Below are 16428 nucleotides of genomic sequence, written 5' to 3' on the forward strand. Positions count from 1 at the left end.
GGGTGCCTGGATTATTTTACGCATTTCAATACTGATTTAAGTGCTGCGTTTAAACCCTCTAAAGCTTTAAAAATGTTATAGTTCATTTTTCTGGTATACACCACTCAAAAAAAGAACTTCATGCTGATTTGCAATGACCCGAACAATGAGCCCACATACAAGGGATGTATGGCTGTAGTAATGAGGCATAAATGCATGTGCTAGCACACTTTTCAGTCACTGCGTTACTCTTTATTGAATCCGGTGCATACGCCCACAAAAAAAAGAAAAGGATCAGGAAATTAATGTTAAAGCCACGGAGGAGGTAGCTTCACTGGGTTGGCTGACGTTACAACGGTAAGCACTTGTTGGCGGGAAAGTGTCGAGCAGCAACCAATTGTTAAGTCAAAAATTCATTCGGCCCGGGGATTGTTCACAACGGATGCGTTGATGAGCAAGTTGCTGTGATCTGGATGGCACTGAAGAGCTCCCTAGGTGTTCCAAAAATCGCTTTTCTTGCACGGAGGATGCCAACTAGACGGTAACAAGGGGAAGTCAAATCCAGCTCGGTTCAGCAGCCTGCAGAAGTGAAAAATATTAGAGTAACCAAAAGCACAGTCAGTCAGGTGCATGTAGAATGGCCAATGAGGAGTCGGAAGCAAATAAGACCAGGAAATGGCAAGGAGTGACAGCACAGGCAATAAAATAAGCTAATTAAAAATACAGATGCATAGTGTTACCGATGGACCGTGAACGAAGAAGTGGCGGTGCGCTGAACGACGACGACGTTGACAGTTGGTAGCTGGGCCCTCGGTGTCTGAGCTGAGTGCTGGCCATCTCAGAGCAGCCGCCAACACAGACTTACCGCCGTAACATCCCCGTAACATCTTTTGGTGGAGGTGCTGGGTAGGTCATTTCGAGGCGTGAAGCGACGGGGTCCATAGTCATAACGGCGGTCGACGTAGGGCAAAGGTCGGGGAGGTGCGGACCAACGGCTGCGGCAGTGGCGAGAGATGTGGCCTACGCGCGAGCACGTAAAGCAGATCGGCCGGTCGTCAGGAGTACGCCACTCATCGGGATTGCGATACCTTGTGTAACTTGGGACGAAGGTGTTGCGGGCCGTAGCAGTAGCGACCACGGGAGAGATGGGGCTCGCACTCCGTGGTTCGACGGGACGATGGCTGGAGGGCATGCCCAAGTTGGCGACCTCCTGGCGGACGACAGCTTGAATAAGGGATATTGTGGCCAGGGTGTTGTCCGACAAGGGCGCGTTGGTCGTAACAGGAGCCAGGGCCTCCAGTTCACGGCGCACGATGCGAGTCACGTTGTCGGGATTTGAAGGCTGCCTCAGTGTCGGCAGATCCTCGCACGTGGAACTGGCAGCGGTGTTAGGCAGGCGATCAAAGCGGTGTGCAATGCGCCGGTGCTTGGCCTGCTCGAAGCGTCGACACACCTGCAGAACGGAGTCAACCGTAGAGCAGTCCCGGCATAGAAGAAGGTGGAAGGCATCGTCGGCAATGCCTTTAAGAATGTGGCCTACCTTATCGTCCTCGGTCATGTTTGGATCGACCTTTCGGCACAGTGCCAAGACGTCTTGAATGTATGTAATATATGATTCGGTGGCCGTTTGGGCGCGAGCTGAAAGTTCTTTTTTAGCAGCAAGCTGACGGCCAACTGGTTTCCCAAACAGGTCGCGCAGCTTCTGCTTGCAGGCATCCCACGTGGCAATCTCTTCTTCGTGGGTTTCGAACCACACGCGTGCGGTGCCGGCAAGATAAAATATCACATTGGCCAGCATCAGCGTGGCGTCCCACCTGTTGTGCTGGCTAACACGCTCATAGAGCGAGAGCCAGTCCTCGACATCCACGCCATCGGTACCGCAGAATGTGCCCCGTAACAATATGATGTCAATGCAAGCGGCATTTCAGCAGAGTGCTACGGCTCACCATAAACTCAAGAAGTCAATCACTGTGGAGGCCTTTAACAGAAGCAAAATCCAAACAGCGTGCATGGACACTGAAACCCAGGCAGTCAATAGCAAGTGCACTGCCTTAATGTGATGCACACTGTACTCATAGAACCTCCTAAGCTGCATCTTGCAAACAGGCTTTCTCTTACCTGCAAGATGTGGCTGAATCAAAAGTGGTTGATGTTTGACATCTTGCATCGCCGCATGAAAACATAGCAGAGATGCTGCTGTCCTGGTAATGCCTGCATCACTTCAGTATACACCAGAGATGTGTTAAATCTTGGACCTTAACTTGACAGCCACACAGGGCACATCTGAAAGATAAGACAAATAAAAGTGCGTGTGTGTATAAGGTTCCTAACACTGCATTGCCAAACAAGCCCTTTCTAATCTGTACGATGAAGCTCAAACAGCGGGCAAGAGATTACTTACACCACTGCACAAGAAGCATTAGTCCAGATTCCCACCTCAGAACTGAAACAATCTCCAGGCCAATCTGAACAACCAGGTACAAGGTGCTGCTATTAATTTGCGTGAAACTAGACCAGGTCCTTGCTCCTCCGGCCAACAGTTGGAGTTCTAAAGGACAAACAAATAATGGGGCTTGTGGAATGAACATTATCAAAGAGCCTAGACCTATACAAGATATCATGAAGTGAAAGAAAAGGTGTCAGCTGCAAAGCGTGCTTACCAAAACTTGAGAAGTTGAGCAGGCAAGGAGGTCCTCTGAAAACCACTGTTGAACAGCCTGTACCCAAAACGAAATGTACACAGTGAAGTAGGGACAACGCCAGCTGTGCACGGTGCAATGGTTTTACAAAAAATAAAAGCTGCCATGCCTGCAAAGAGCCGTAGTACTTCACTGCACTGTCAAACAGCCTGCACACATACAGAGCAGCACCACTGAGTAAACTACCCATGTGCCGGGGCTCTCAATCGCAATGAAATAAAAGCTTGACGCAGTTAAGATAACCAAAGCCTTTTTAACGCGAGTTTCACTGACGACAATCACAGCAAGGAGAAATGGAGCACACAGGTGGCCAGATGAGAGTCCTTGGCAAGAATAAAACCCTGCCAGAATGCAATAGAGCACAGACTTTAATCAATGTGTAGGAAAACATTCGCGCTTTATCAACGTACGCTTAAACAAAGCTGGTTAGTTAGAAGCTTTGTCACGTTCACCTTGTGATCGCCTTGGTAAAGAAAGCAACTCGCATGCGAGAGCAGCCTAGCAGTATCCACTTAACAAAAGCTCAAATACATGCAAATGCCCTGTTTTAATACATTCAACGCCGCACTTTGGTATGTAAAACACTGGCTGATATTGTTTTGTGATTTGTAAACCAAAGGTTCAATCAGGCGCGTTAGTGGCTTAGCCGGCAAAGCCGTCGCTTTCACCACAGAAGAGAAATTGAAGGTTACTTACTTTTGCGGAAAACGAGGCTCACATCTCACAAATGTACTACAACGTGCGCAGCATCCGCTTCGCGCGCGTAGCTATCGCTAGCCTCTGCAACGCCAAATGACCAAATGAAGTACTAAATTTCTAAACGTAAAAATAAACAAATCATCAAAGAACCAAAAAACAAATTGAATCTAATACTTTCGTGTAAAACTAAGCACTTGCAGCTTCCACTAAGATTTTTTTCTGCTTTAAACGGTTAAAACCACTTTGGCAAACTATCCTGCATCGCCACCGTGCGGAGCGACACCAAACAGCAAGCTGCGGCGTGACAGCGTGACTCAAGAAAGATTGCCTCCAAGATACGCCGCCACGAAAAGATAGCGCGCGGGTGATCTGCGCGATAAACCGCGCGAGCGAGCTCGGCGAAGGCGGCCGGAAGGCGGCGAAGGTAGCGTGCGCTGTGCCTGTCAATCCGCATGCTGCCGCCAGCTAGGCGAGGCGTAACAGAGGCGTTCGCAACATGAAGCACATTTTATCACTCGCGTAACTACCGTCGGTTTTCAGGGCCATTATCTGTTACCTAAATCCAGCCTTACGAGTGGCGGCTTAGCTGCACTCGATGTGGAACGTGATTCGGGCTCCGTAGGAGAAAACGCGCTTTCTGTGTTCGAATACAAAGAGCGGTCTTTGCACCGGCGCGCCTGCTCTTCGAAACGTCAAGCAGGAGAGCCATCTAATTTATGTGCCGTGATTTCCAGCATGTTTAATCCACGGTGGCAACTCTCTGCTGATTGCTGGCGCATCTCCTTGACGTGGTCTCAAGTTCCACGTGTTAGAAACAAGTCTAGAAAACATCTGACTACAGATGTTTCACAGAAGTTTCACAGCAAACGTCTGACTGCAGATTTTTAAGAGACGTCGCAGAGGAAACTTCTTCTTGTCGACATCTATGAGACGTTTGTAGTCATTTGAAGCTGTTCCGAGACGTTCGTAAGACGTTTTGTGTTTCGTGGGAAGCCTTTCATCTTCTTCTATCCTTTGTGATCATGGTCATCGCCACCTTATCATTGAGAATTTAAGCAATCGATCGGGACGATCGCTCGGAGGACCCGGGTCGTGTTACGAAGAAGAAGAGGGCAGTGGCGCCGGACGGAGCGCTCATGCTAGGCCCACAGCCATTAAACCATAATATCATCTGTCATCATGTCGTGCTTTTCCTAGGCTTGCCACCTCGTAACAATAGAAATAACATGATATAATATAAACAATATAACTTGTGAAAGTATGGAATGACTACAATTGAAAGGCCACATTTATTTTCAACTAAAGTGGCTGTTTGGACTTGTTGGTCAGTTATCATGGTTAAAGAATGCAGTGTGAAAAGACAAGGACAAACGAAGAAGTGCACAGTACTGGCGCTGACCCGCCAGTCCTGTCCATTTCTTCGTTTGTTTTTGTCTTTTCGCGCTGCATTCTTTAACCGTGATCACATTTCTTTGTCCTTGACATTTTTTGACAAAGCTTTTGCTCGCAAATGTTAGAACATACATAAAAAAAAGCCTGGCTGATAACCGCCACAAATTTTGACCTGCCAAATATACTCACGAATGCAACAGTGAGACAGGTGGGCAAAAAACAGCAGTACAACTTTTTTTAGATTTTTGATAGTAGTGCTGCTTGTAGTGCTGCTTGTACTGCTGCTATTGCTAGAAATAACATGTCTTGCCTCTGCAGCTCTGTTGCCTTCGTGCACATATTTTGTAAACGAAAGGTTTTTGTGACTTGTAGCCGGCCTTCAAGATTCCGGTGTTTTGGCATCTGTTTTAACCTCTGTATGCAAAATCCTTGCCAAAAATAGCTTTCAGGAAATGCGTCCATTGGAAGAAAAGTGACATAGGATTGCGATCTTTCCGTACATACACCAGTTATCTCATTCTTTGAAGAATGCTGGAGCCAGGTGCAAGGTTGTGAGGGCCTTTTGGCCCCTAATAAGCTTGAGCACCTTTGCCCACTCATTGACAAATGGAAGAGAGGCATTAGTAAGTGAAAAAAGCACAATGTCAAGCACAGCTTAACAAACGTAAACTGTGCTCGTGGTGATTTTTCTCATTCCTTTGCTACATGATTAAAGATAAAGGTGCTATCAAAGTAAATCAAAGTAAATGGAAGGCAGAATTAGTGAAAATTTTTGATTTCATAGCCTAATTGAGATTGTGCAAATTATATAGTGCACCAATAAATTTCGCAATTACGATTTGAAGGCAGGTGCACTTTGTCCAGGCCGGCTGTTGCATCAACCCAATATTAAGGGAGTAGAACTTGCACACCGAGTTGCCTCATCTACACAATCTTGTGGGTCATTGTAACTTGTCCATCTGGACAGGCGAATTTTTCCAATGCTGCCTTTGTTTTTCGGCACCATGTCTAGCAGATGCAAGGAACTGCCAAGCTCCCGGCCGCTCAGCTAAAACCAGTGTCATGCGCAATGCAAGCATCAACCTTCCTACACGATTACTGTGGTGTACTAATAGCGCATGCGCATGTTTTAAACACTGCATTTTCATGTATCGCTTATCAGCCACGCAAGCAGTCGTCGGCAGATCACATGTCCATCGGCCTATAAAAAGGCACTGTATCAATAAACGGTTGTTCAGTTCCAGCCTGGCGTCCGACTGATACACAACAGTTGGCGACGAGGCAGCGACGGCGATGGCCGTCGGCAGGATCGGCGAGTATCGTCTCGGCACGAACGCGTCATGGGACGAATACGTCGAGCGCCTGGAAATGTTCTGCGAAGCGAACCAGATAACGAAAGAAGAGCAGGAAAGAGCAGTCCTGTTAAGCAGCTGCGGCGAAGAAGTGTAGTACGGGCTCATCGTAACTTTGGTGAAGCCAGAAAGACCGACAGCACCAACCTACGAACAAATGAAGACTGCCGTTCGCAAGCACCTGCATCCAAAGCCTTCGGAGCTGTATCCAAGGTTTTTGTTCTACAGGCGAAACCAGGCTGCTGAGGAATTGGTTGCGGACTACGTCACGGCGCTTTGGAAGCTAGCCGAAGATTGCGGTTTTGGCAGCGCCCAGCTCCCGTTGGACGTCATGATGCGGGATCGTTTCGTATGCGGACTCCGGAACGAAGGGGTTCAACAGCGACTTCTCGCAGAACACAGCCTTAAGTTTAAGGTTGCGTATGACTTGGCCACAACTGCAGAAGCAACCGCTAAGCAACAGCGAGACATACGCAAGCACGGTCGATACGAGACGGACTGCCAGGAAATGGTACAAGCAACCCGTGCGAAGCAACACACCCCAGCGGAGGGGTCCAGCTGTTGCCGGTGCAACGGTAAGCACGCTCCACATTTGTGCCGTTTTAGAAAGGCGACATGCTTCAACTGCAAAAGGGTTGGACATATAGCTAAGGTTTGTCGGTCGAAAGACGATAGTAGAACTGCTCGGAAGACAGCGTATGAGCAAAAGAAGAAAGGAGATAAGAGCAAGGGCGTGTTCGAAATGAGTGCGTTGTTTTCCCTGTGCGAAGTGAATGCGCAAGACCAGAAGTTCATGGTTCAAGTAGTGATTGAAGTGCAAGAAGTTCCGATGGAGGCCGATTCTGGCGCATCGTGCTCAATTGTGAGTGAAGATACGTTCATGGTTATTGAGGGGAATCACGGTAAAATACAACTGCAAGATTCTGGAACAACTATCGTAACCTGGTCGAAGGAGGCGTTGCCCGTGCTGGGTCAAGCAACTGTCTTGGTGGAATTCAAAGGCAGGAAGGCAAAGCTGCCTTTCCTCGTAGTACAGAAGCAAGGCAACAGCCTGATTGTGCGAAACTGGTTTAACCCGTTAGGTATTGGCTTGCGGGGAATACAGCAAGTAAACGTGGAGGACGTGCCTTCGCGATTTCCCGAGGTGTTTCGCAGGGACCTTCCTGGCTTCAACGGACCGCCAGTTCACATCGAACTGAAAGATGACGCCCAACCAGTGTTCCTCAAAAGTCGACCAGTTCCACTGGCCCTCAAAGACGACGTGGCCAACGAAGTGAACCGCTTGGTGCAACATGGTGTATGGGAGCCCGTCAGCTACTCCAACTGGGCAACGCCACTGGTAGTGGTAAAACAAAAAGATGGAATTTTACCTCTTTGCGCCGACTATCGCAGTACCGTAAACAAAGCTATTAAGAGAAGTGGATACCCCTTTCCCACTACTGCTGAAATGCTCACAGCTCTAAGTTTAAGCAAGTTTTTTACCCAGTTGGATCTAGCCCAAGCTTATCAGCAGCTTATGCTAGACGACGAGACGGCTGAGGTGCTCACAGTTAACACGATAAAGGGACTGTACAAGGTTAACCGGCTGCCGTTTGGCATTTCGGTCGCACCTTGGGTTTTTCAACGAGTCATCGACACGCTGTTAGCGGGCATTCCCGGAGTGAAAGCTTATCTGGATGACATATTAATTTCTGGATGCAACGCCGAAGAGCACGCCGAGAGATTAGACTGCTATCGCGTCTGCAGAAGGCACAGCTACGAGTAAACAAGGACAAGTGCGAATTTAACCAGACGAGCATCGAATTCTTGGGACACAGGATTGATGACGCAGGAGTACATCCGAGCCGAAGCATGACGGACGCCATCCAGCAAGCGCCTGCGCCCGCAAGCAAAAAGGAGCTGCAAGACTTTTTGGGATTGCTGAATTTCTACAGCAGTTTCCTCAAGGGCAGGACTGAAACAGCCGAACCGCTTTATCGACTGCTCGACCGTGACCACGAATGGAAGTGGACAGGTGAGCATCAGCGGGCTTTTGATTGAAAAATTTACTCAGCTCAGACTCCGTACTTGTGCCCTACGATTGCAAGCGTCCTTTAATTTTGTGCTGCGACGCATCGCCTGTGGGGGTGGGGGCAGTGCTAGCCCATCGTGCGGATGACGGGAAGGAGCAGCCCATAGCTTATGCTTCTCGCACTCTTGGCGTCAGTGAACGCAACTATGCTCAGATTGATAGAGAGGGTTTGGCTGTGGTCTTTGGCGTAAAAAAGTTCCACCAGTACCTAGCTGGGCGAGAATTTACAGTGATAACAGACCACAAGCCGTTACTCGGCCTGTTTAACACGGACAAGCGAGTGCCCGAAGTTGTGTCGCCCAGAATGCCTCGTTGGATTTTACTGTTGTCTGCGTATAACTACCACCTTGAGTACAGACGAGGCCAAGACAACTCCAACGCCGATGCACTCAGTCGTCTACCAGCCCCGGGAGGCGAGGACGAGCCAAGACCGCCTGGGGACGTGCTCTTGTTGGAAGCGGTCGACTGCGCACCGCTGCAAGCGGCGGACATTGCTGCGCTGATCAAAAAGGACTCGGTTCTATCCCGGGTAAAGGAATGGCTACTCAGTGGCTGGCCGTCAGCACAAGTGGACAGCAAGTTTGCGCCTTATGGAGTGAGACTGTCGGAGTTGTCATTGCATCGTGATTGCATACTGTAGGGAAATCGCGTCATAATTCCAACCGCAGCAAGAGAGAATGTGCTTCAACTCCTGCATGCAAATCATCCAGGGATGAGTGTCATGAAAGCATCAGCTAGAGGGCTCATGTGGTGGCCGAAGATGGACCACGAAATTGAAGAGTTTGTTCGGCACTGTCATCCATGCCAGAGTAAACGTCAAAGCGATCCCAAGGCTCCAGTTCATTTTTGGATCAAGCCAGATCAGCCTTGGAGTCGACTGCACATTGATTTCGCTGGCCCAGTTAAAGGAGATGTTTTCTTAGTTGTGGTAGACGCGTACAGCAATTGGGCTGAAGTCGAAATCATGCCATCCATGAAAGCTAAGGCTGTCGTCCACAGCTTAACGAAGATGTCTGCGACACATGGTGTACCAGACGTTATCGTTTCAGATAGCGGCACAGCTTTCACTAGCACGGAGTTGCAAATGTTTTTGAAGTGTAATGGCGTGCGTGCTATTTTCACTGCACCTTATCATCCAACCAGCAATGGTAGGGTGGAGAGGATGGTAAGAGAAGTTAAAGAAGCGTTGAAGAAGCAGCAGGAAGGTTCGACGCAGTGCAAAATTTCCCGGTTTCTGTTTAAGCAACACACGACGCCACATTCGGTCACGGGAAAATCGCCAGCAGAGTTAATGTTCGGACGAAGACTGAGGTCAACGTTAGAGAGACTTCATCCGGACCGGCAACACGCGCCTGAGCTACAACGACCGGAGACTAAGAGGTTTCGTGTCGGTGACGCGGTCTACGCTAAAAGCTTTTGTCCAGGTCGAAGGTGGAAGGCTGCCAGGGTTGTGGCAGTCACAGGTCCGGTGTCGTACGTGTTACAGCTAAACAACGGCGAGCGTCATCAGATGCACCGCAACCAATTGAGGAGCGCATGGCGGTGCCGGCGCTGCGATTTGCTGCTCCTTGCATTCATTCGTCGTTTGTTAAACCCTAGAAGTGGGAAAGGTGAGCGACTTTCGAGGTCACCGCGATGCTTTCGAGTTGTCTCTGACTAGACAGCTCGTCTGTGCAATCACCTGACGGGGCATACGGTGTGGTGGCTATGCAACGATGCACTGCGGCGAGAAGCAGTGCCGAACTGTCGAGCTCTGAGGAGCGATCGCCAGCTGTGAAACGTCGCTTAACGGATGGGCTTTGCGCGCGTGATGAGTGGATGACACGACAGGCGTTCGCGCGGCCGAGCGACAAACTCCAGGAATGTGTCGGGCTTCTGGACGAGACATCCGTGTTTGTGTAGCGTCATTCTCATTCCTTTTGCATGCATGCTGGAAATGACTTTAAAACAAGCACAGGAGTACAGTACATGCAGGATGCATGCTGCGAATCCGAAATTTTTATTCGGCATTTCGAGTTGCTTTTTTTCATCATACTGTTTTCAGTTCTTGCACACGGCACAAGTTGAGGAAACAAAGCCTAGCATGCTAGTACGTTGGTCGATTTCTTTGTTTTTGGTGTTGACGAATGTGAAAGGCAGCATAGGTGAAATCTGCTGGAAGGCGTCAATTCCTTAAGTGTGAAAAAAAATTGCGTGAAACCCTAAAAGAATACTATAACCTGGCTTAAGCATTATTAATGAAGCACACAAAAGTGATTTCACTATTCAAGCTGAAATTTTCATAACAGTGTTACATTATCAGTTACACAGCAGTCACTTGGAAATGGCCGTCGGAGGGTGAAAAAAATTATTTCTCTAAGGGCACACGGAAAACAAATATATATGAGTCTTGTACATTTTATTTACAGGTGTGGAGTTCCTGCCGGTGAAGGTTCAAGCTCACAAGAAGTCTGTGCAGGATCCATCCATGACCCGTTTATCTCTATCCATGTGCTGCCCGCATGGAAATCGTCAAACTGGTGAGCACATGCTTAGTGTGTTGTGGCAGGCATGAAGGGATAGCGTGTTTGCCTGCAGTAAGATTGCATTTGGCTAATGATATCTGTCTGCATTTATATATAGTTTATTGAGCAAGCAAGAACAGTGTAGATAGAACCACATATGAAAATAATGTCAATTAATCATGTCTGTACTTTTCAGGTGACAGCGGAGATAGGTGTGGGTGACACGCAGTGTTGTTCTGTGGCTTTGGATTTCTCTTAGTGACCACAGTGTCAAGGTAGCCTCATTTCGATTCGAGCAAAATGTAAAAGCATGCATACACTAAAAAACTCAAGGTAGTCATAAACAGTTAAACTTGTGCCCTTTCTTGCAGTGCATTCTGTAGTGGTTTTCGTGAGTATAAAAACACTCTAATAATTATTTGTGTCCATCAGTTTGGGAAATCTGCCATCAAGTACCTCTAGCTATATGACTACAGTTCGTTTCGATTCTAATGATTGATTTTGCAGGGAGCATATTTTACATTTGTACGTAAAACTAGACTATAGTTGAACTTGCGGCTTCAACAATTTCACATATTTGGAAACGCAATGTCTAGCTCGTTGGGAGATTTCAGTGCACAGCGTTGATTAGATGTGCAGCTGATGGTGTGCATTTTATGCAGACGTGGCGGACCACCCTCACCATGGGGTCTCATGTGCTCAGGAGCCGGGATATCAGATTCATCTTCGCTCACCCTCGGCTGGACTGGCTGCCTAGCTGGGTGGTCATACCGGGTTCCTGAACGAGTACATGAGGTGTCTGCACAGGTGTCGTGGCCATGGTACAGCATGGTCAAGAGTTCTCTGCGAAGGTCAGCACAGCGTGCATTGTGCAACACAACGTGTTCATCCACACTCAGCTGCAGGACCATGACACCACTGGCAAGTGGTGATAATAGCAGGACCACCAGCATCTACAAGGAGGAGGACACAGCACCATTTGGATTCTACCTGACAGACAGGAAGTGTATGATGAGCTGTGTGGGAATCGCACTCACTGCTGTGGTTTTCACGTGTCGCTATGCCACAAGCAATCAGCGTACATTTGCTCTGCTTCAAGTTTGATACCTGCTAGGCAGCTGGTGAAGTCTTCATCATTTTTGGTGCTCCCCGCAGGGAGGCGTCTGCAGCATGCAGACGTTGGTGAGTGGCGACACCACGGGGTTAACCCGAGCATCCGCAGGGACATCCTCGCAGAGGGATGATGGTGAACAATGCGTCACCACGGACCCGAGCATCCGCGCTTAGCCGTGCGTGGCATCGCCGTGTCCGGGGAAAAGGGGATCCTGGTGGTTGAGCCGATGCCGAGCGTTTGGACCCTTAAGGCCCCTCGGCGGAGGCAACACACCACTTTGGCCCCAGCTTCCTGCAGACGGCACCTCCGGCCTGACCCGACCGGGGGAAATCGGCAGTCGCCTTTTCCTATCCTCCCCTCTATCTTTCACTTTCCTATTTCCTTTCTTACAACTTTCCTGTATCCTCATCTCTTCTTTGTTTTTTCCTTCTTTCCTGGCGGCGAGGGTTAACCGTGTGTGACCAACTACCCTGAGTTGAGTCATATTAGGTTATAGTTAAGGTGTACAGCTGGCGTGGGCAGGACTTGCTTTCAAGTTCCTGTCGCGTCCCCCTGTTGGGCTCCATGGTGGGTGGCTGGCACCATGACCGAAAAACCTCAATTTTTTATGGCTCCCCCCCTTTCAAAACTTGATCGCTCTCTCAAGAGAGGGCGGACCGAAGCAGACGACTTTTTTCAAAAAAGAAAAGTATCATTTCCAAAATTTCACGTCATCCATAGCAAAACAGAAGAAACGCAAGCAAGGATAATATCCCCATTCCAAGTCTCAAAACGCTTGACGGATGCCTTAGGCCTTGGCTATATGGTGTCAAAAATGGCCAGTGGCGACTTACTTCTTGAACTGCGCGACAGCATACAACACTCAAAAGTTGCAACAATTGTATCCATTGGGGACATCCCTGTCTCTGTGACCCCACATCGGTCTCTGAATACTGTACGAGGCGTCATCTCTGAAATAGATTTTGTCCACCTTTCTGAAAAGGAAATGCTCGAAGGACTTACTGACCAAGAAGTTATAGACGTCCACCGAATCAAGATCCGGAAGGATGGCAAAGAAGTGGACACCAAACATCTGATCCTGACATTCAACATGAGCACATTGCCCGAATCCATTGAAGTAGGCTACCTGAAAATAAATGTAAGACCGTATATTCCCAACCCACGCAGATGTTTCAACTGCCAGAGATTTGGCCACGGCTCACAGAGTTGTCGCGGCCGCAAAACTTGCGCAAAATGCTCTTCGAAGGACCACCAATCCGAAGAATGTGTTGCTAACCCACGGTGTGCAAACTGTGAAGGAGACCATGCTGCCTACTCCAGAGCTTGTCCTTCATGGAAAAAAGAAAAAGAAATTATTACTCTCAAGACAACACAAAACATTTCTTTCAAAGAAGCACGAAGGCAATATGCTCAGACAAACAAATTCTCCTTCACTGCAAAAACAAACTTCGCCGATGTGGTGCGTGGGCGCGGCGCACCACACCAGGCTTCGGCACCTGTCCAGGTCACACGTAGTGAGCCTGGGGCGGGGCCATCCGCGCCGTCTGGTGGAGTAGCTCACGCTACTCCGCCTACCCCAAAGGAGGGGACGCAGACCCCCGGGTCGGCGGGCCCAAAGACCTCTTCCCACAGGTCGAGGTCTAACTCAAAAATCAATGTGCCTCCTGCACGGTCGTCCAGTGCCTCTGCAGAGGCGATGGACACGACCCCGGGCAGCCCCTCACCGTCCACGTCGGATGGTCGGCGGAGCTCCCTGGATCGGTCAAAAAAAGACAGGCCCCGAGTCACGGGGCCATAAACAACTTGATCTAGCTTTTCAATCAGTACAAACACAAAACTAAGATGGCTTTCATAATACAATGGAACTGTAGAGGAATGTTGAGGAACTACAGTGATATAACTTATATTCTAGGGTCAGTGATGCCTCTAGCCCTATGTCTCCAGGAGACCAATCTTGGTCCACAACATTCAAATATCTTAAAACATTATACAACTTTTAGGCGTGATCGCGAACATGCAAATAGACTCTCGGGAGGCGTCGCAATCATCATCCAAAGCGGCGTCCCGGCTCAAGAAATCAAACTGAAAACAAAACTTGAGGCGGTTGCGGTTAGCGTCATCAGCTACAAAACCATAACAATATGTTCTGTATATCTTCCCCCACACATCACATTAACATGCCAAGATCTAGAAGGCCTGATCGATGAACTGCCGGAGCCATTTCTGGTAGTTGGCGATTTTAACGCTCACTCTCCGTTTTGGGGAAGCGAACGCTGTGACTCTAGAGGCCAAACAATCGAAGATTTTATACTTTCGAATAATGTCTGTCTTTTAAATACAGGAAAAGCCACATATTGCTGTCCAAGCTCAGCCAAAATGAGCTCTCTCGATTTAGCTTTCGCATCACCATTACTTTTTAACGATTTTAAATGGGATGTTTTAAATGACCCCATGGGCAGCGATCACTTACCTACCATCATCAGGCTCTCATCGTCCACTCCAATCATCCCCACAAGGCCACGGCGCTGGAAAATTCAGCTCGCCGACTGGTCACTCTTTACAAAAAGTGCCACTCTGGAAAAGGAATTTTGTGACGACCTTAGCACAGATGAAATTAATAAGTTTACTGAATGCATCATATCGGCCGCAACACTCGCTATACCACAAACAACAGGACTTGCACAAAAGAAACACAAAGTGTGGTGGACAAAAGAATGCACATTAGCAAAAAAACAACAAAAGAAAGCCTGGAGCGCTCTGCGTCGATATCCCACTGCAGAGAACCTACTCACCTTTAAGAAGGCAAAAGCCAGAGCGCGGTATGTGAGAAGAAATGCAGAGAAAACCTCTTGGCAGAAATATGTCTCCTCAATAAATAGTTCAATAACATCAAAGAAAATGTGGGAAAAAGTTCGTAAATTTACTGGTGACCATACCCCTTTCACACTTCCTCTCTTGACAGCACCCGGGACACAAACATCTTTAGAAGAACAGGCCAACATACTGGGCGAGTATTTTGCTGAGATCTCAAGCTCATCCAACTACACAAACACATTTCAGAAACACAAAGCAATAGCTGAAAAACAAAAATTTCCATCTGGAGCAGGTGTTCATGAGGATTATAACCAGCCTCTCACACTACAAGAATTAAATAAGGTACTATCTTCTGGCAAAAAGACAGCACCGGGACCAGACAACGTGCATTACGCTATGCTTGCACATCTCTCCGAGGCTGCTGTAGAGGCACTGTTAAAATTCTTTAATAAAATCTGGATAACTGGAAATATACCTGACGAGTGGAAAAAAGCAGTCATAATACCTTTTCTCAAACCCGGAAAACCACCAACAAGTCCTAGCAGTTACAGACCAATAGCCCTCACCAGCTGCATTGCTAAATCTTTCGAAAGTGTAATAAACATTAATTGACCTTCATACTTGAATCTCGGCAACTATTAGATACACACCAATGTGGGTTCAAAAAAGCATGCTCGACCACAGATCACCTTGTCCGCCTAGAAAACACCATCCGGGAGGCGTTCATCCACAAGCAGCACTGTATTGGGGTCTTCTTCGACTTGGAGAAGGCCTACGATACCACGTGGAAGTTCGGCATCCTCCGTGACCTAGCAGAGCTAGGTATCCGCGGCAGGATGTTGAACTGCTTGAACGACTTCCTGGCTAACCGCACATTCCGAGTCCGCCTAGGAGCAACTCTCTCCATGACTTTCACCCAAGAGAACGGCGTACCCCAGGGGTGCATTCTAAGCACGACACTCTTCATAGTAAAAATGAATTCCTTAGCTAAAGTAATACCCAAGTCCATAATGTATTCAGTCCATGTAGATGACCTACAAATAGCATGCACGTCCTCTAGCATATCAACCTGTGAGAGACAAATACAAATCACACTAAATAAACTAGGTGCTTGGGCAGACATAAATGGGTTTAAATTCTCTCCTCAAAAAACAGTAGCTGTTCTTTTCTCATTGCGACGAGGCCTACAGGTCGATCCCAGTCTATGCCTGAATCACACTGCGCTACCAATTAAACAAGAACACAAATTTTTAGGCCTAACTTTCGACAAGAAACTCACATTTCTACCACACATTAACAACCTTAAAAAGAAAGCTTCTCAAGTCCTCAATATCTTAAAAGTTCTCTCACGGAAGCGGTGGGGGTCCGATAGAGCAAGCCTTTTACAAATATATCGCTCTCTGGTGCGCTCCAAGCTGGACTACGGGTGCATAGTATATGGTTCGGCAAGAGCATCCTACTTAAAAAGATTAGACCCCATTCATAATCTTGGTCTGCGCCTATCATCTGGAGCATACAGAACATCACCAGTAGTTAGCCTTTACGTTGAAACTAATGAAGCCGCTCTTGAGGATCGAAGAATCGCCCTTACATGCTCATATGTCTTAAAAATCCGTTCTCTTCCGAAACATCTCTGCCATCCAGTTGTCACCAAGTGCCCATCTAAAAGATTATTCATCAACAAACCGCATTCTATCAGACCATTACTGCTGCGCTTTGAAGATAAATGTGAAGAGCTAACAGTACTAGATGCCCTACCGAATATTGCACAAAGGAATGAATATTTACCACCATGGTACAGCCT

General features: G+C 47.9%; 1 long non-coding RNA gene across 1 annotated transcript; it reads right to left on the reverse strand.

The window, feature by feature from the left end:
* Window positions 1-273: 273 nt before the first annotated feature.
* LOC149338250 (uncharacterized) lies at window positions 274-3167 on the reverse strand. The gene is made up of 4 exons (XR_016283720.1): window positions 2640-3167; window positions 2381-2527; window positions 2098-2262; window positions 274-558 (listed from the first exon to the last, which is right to left on the reverse strand). It is a non-coding gene; the product is annotated as an uncharacterized LOC149338250 (long non-coding RNA).
* Between the last annotated feature and the right edge of the window lie 13261 nt (window positions 3168-16428).

Source organism: Amblyomma mixtum, chromosome 6, assembly GCF_055824585.1.
Source record: "Amblyomma mixtum isolate Tamu chromosome 6, ASM5582458v1, whole genome shotgun sequence".
Lineage (NCBI taxonomy): Eukaryota > Metazoa > Arthropoda > Arachnida > Ixodida > Ixodidae > Amblyomma > Amblyomma mixtum.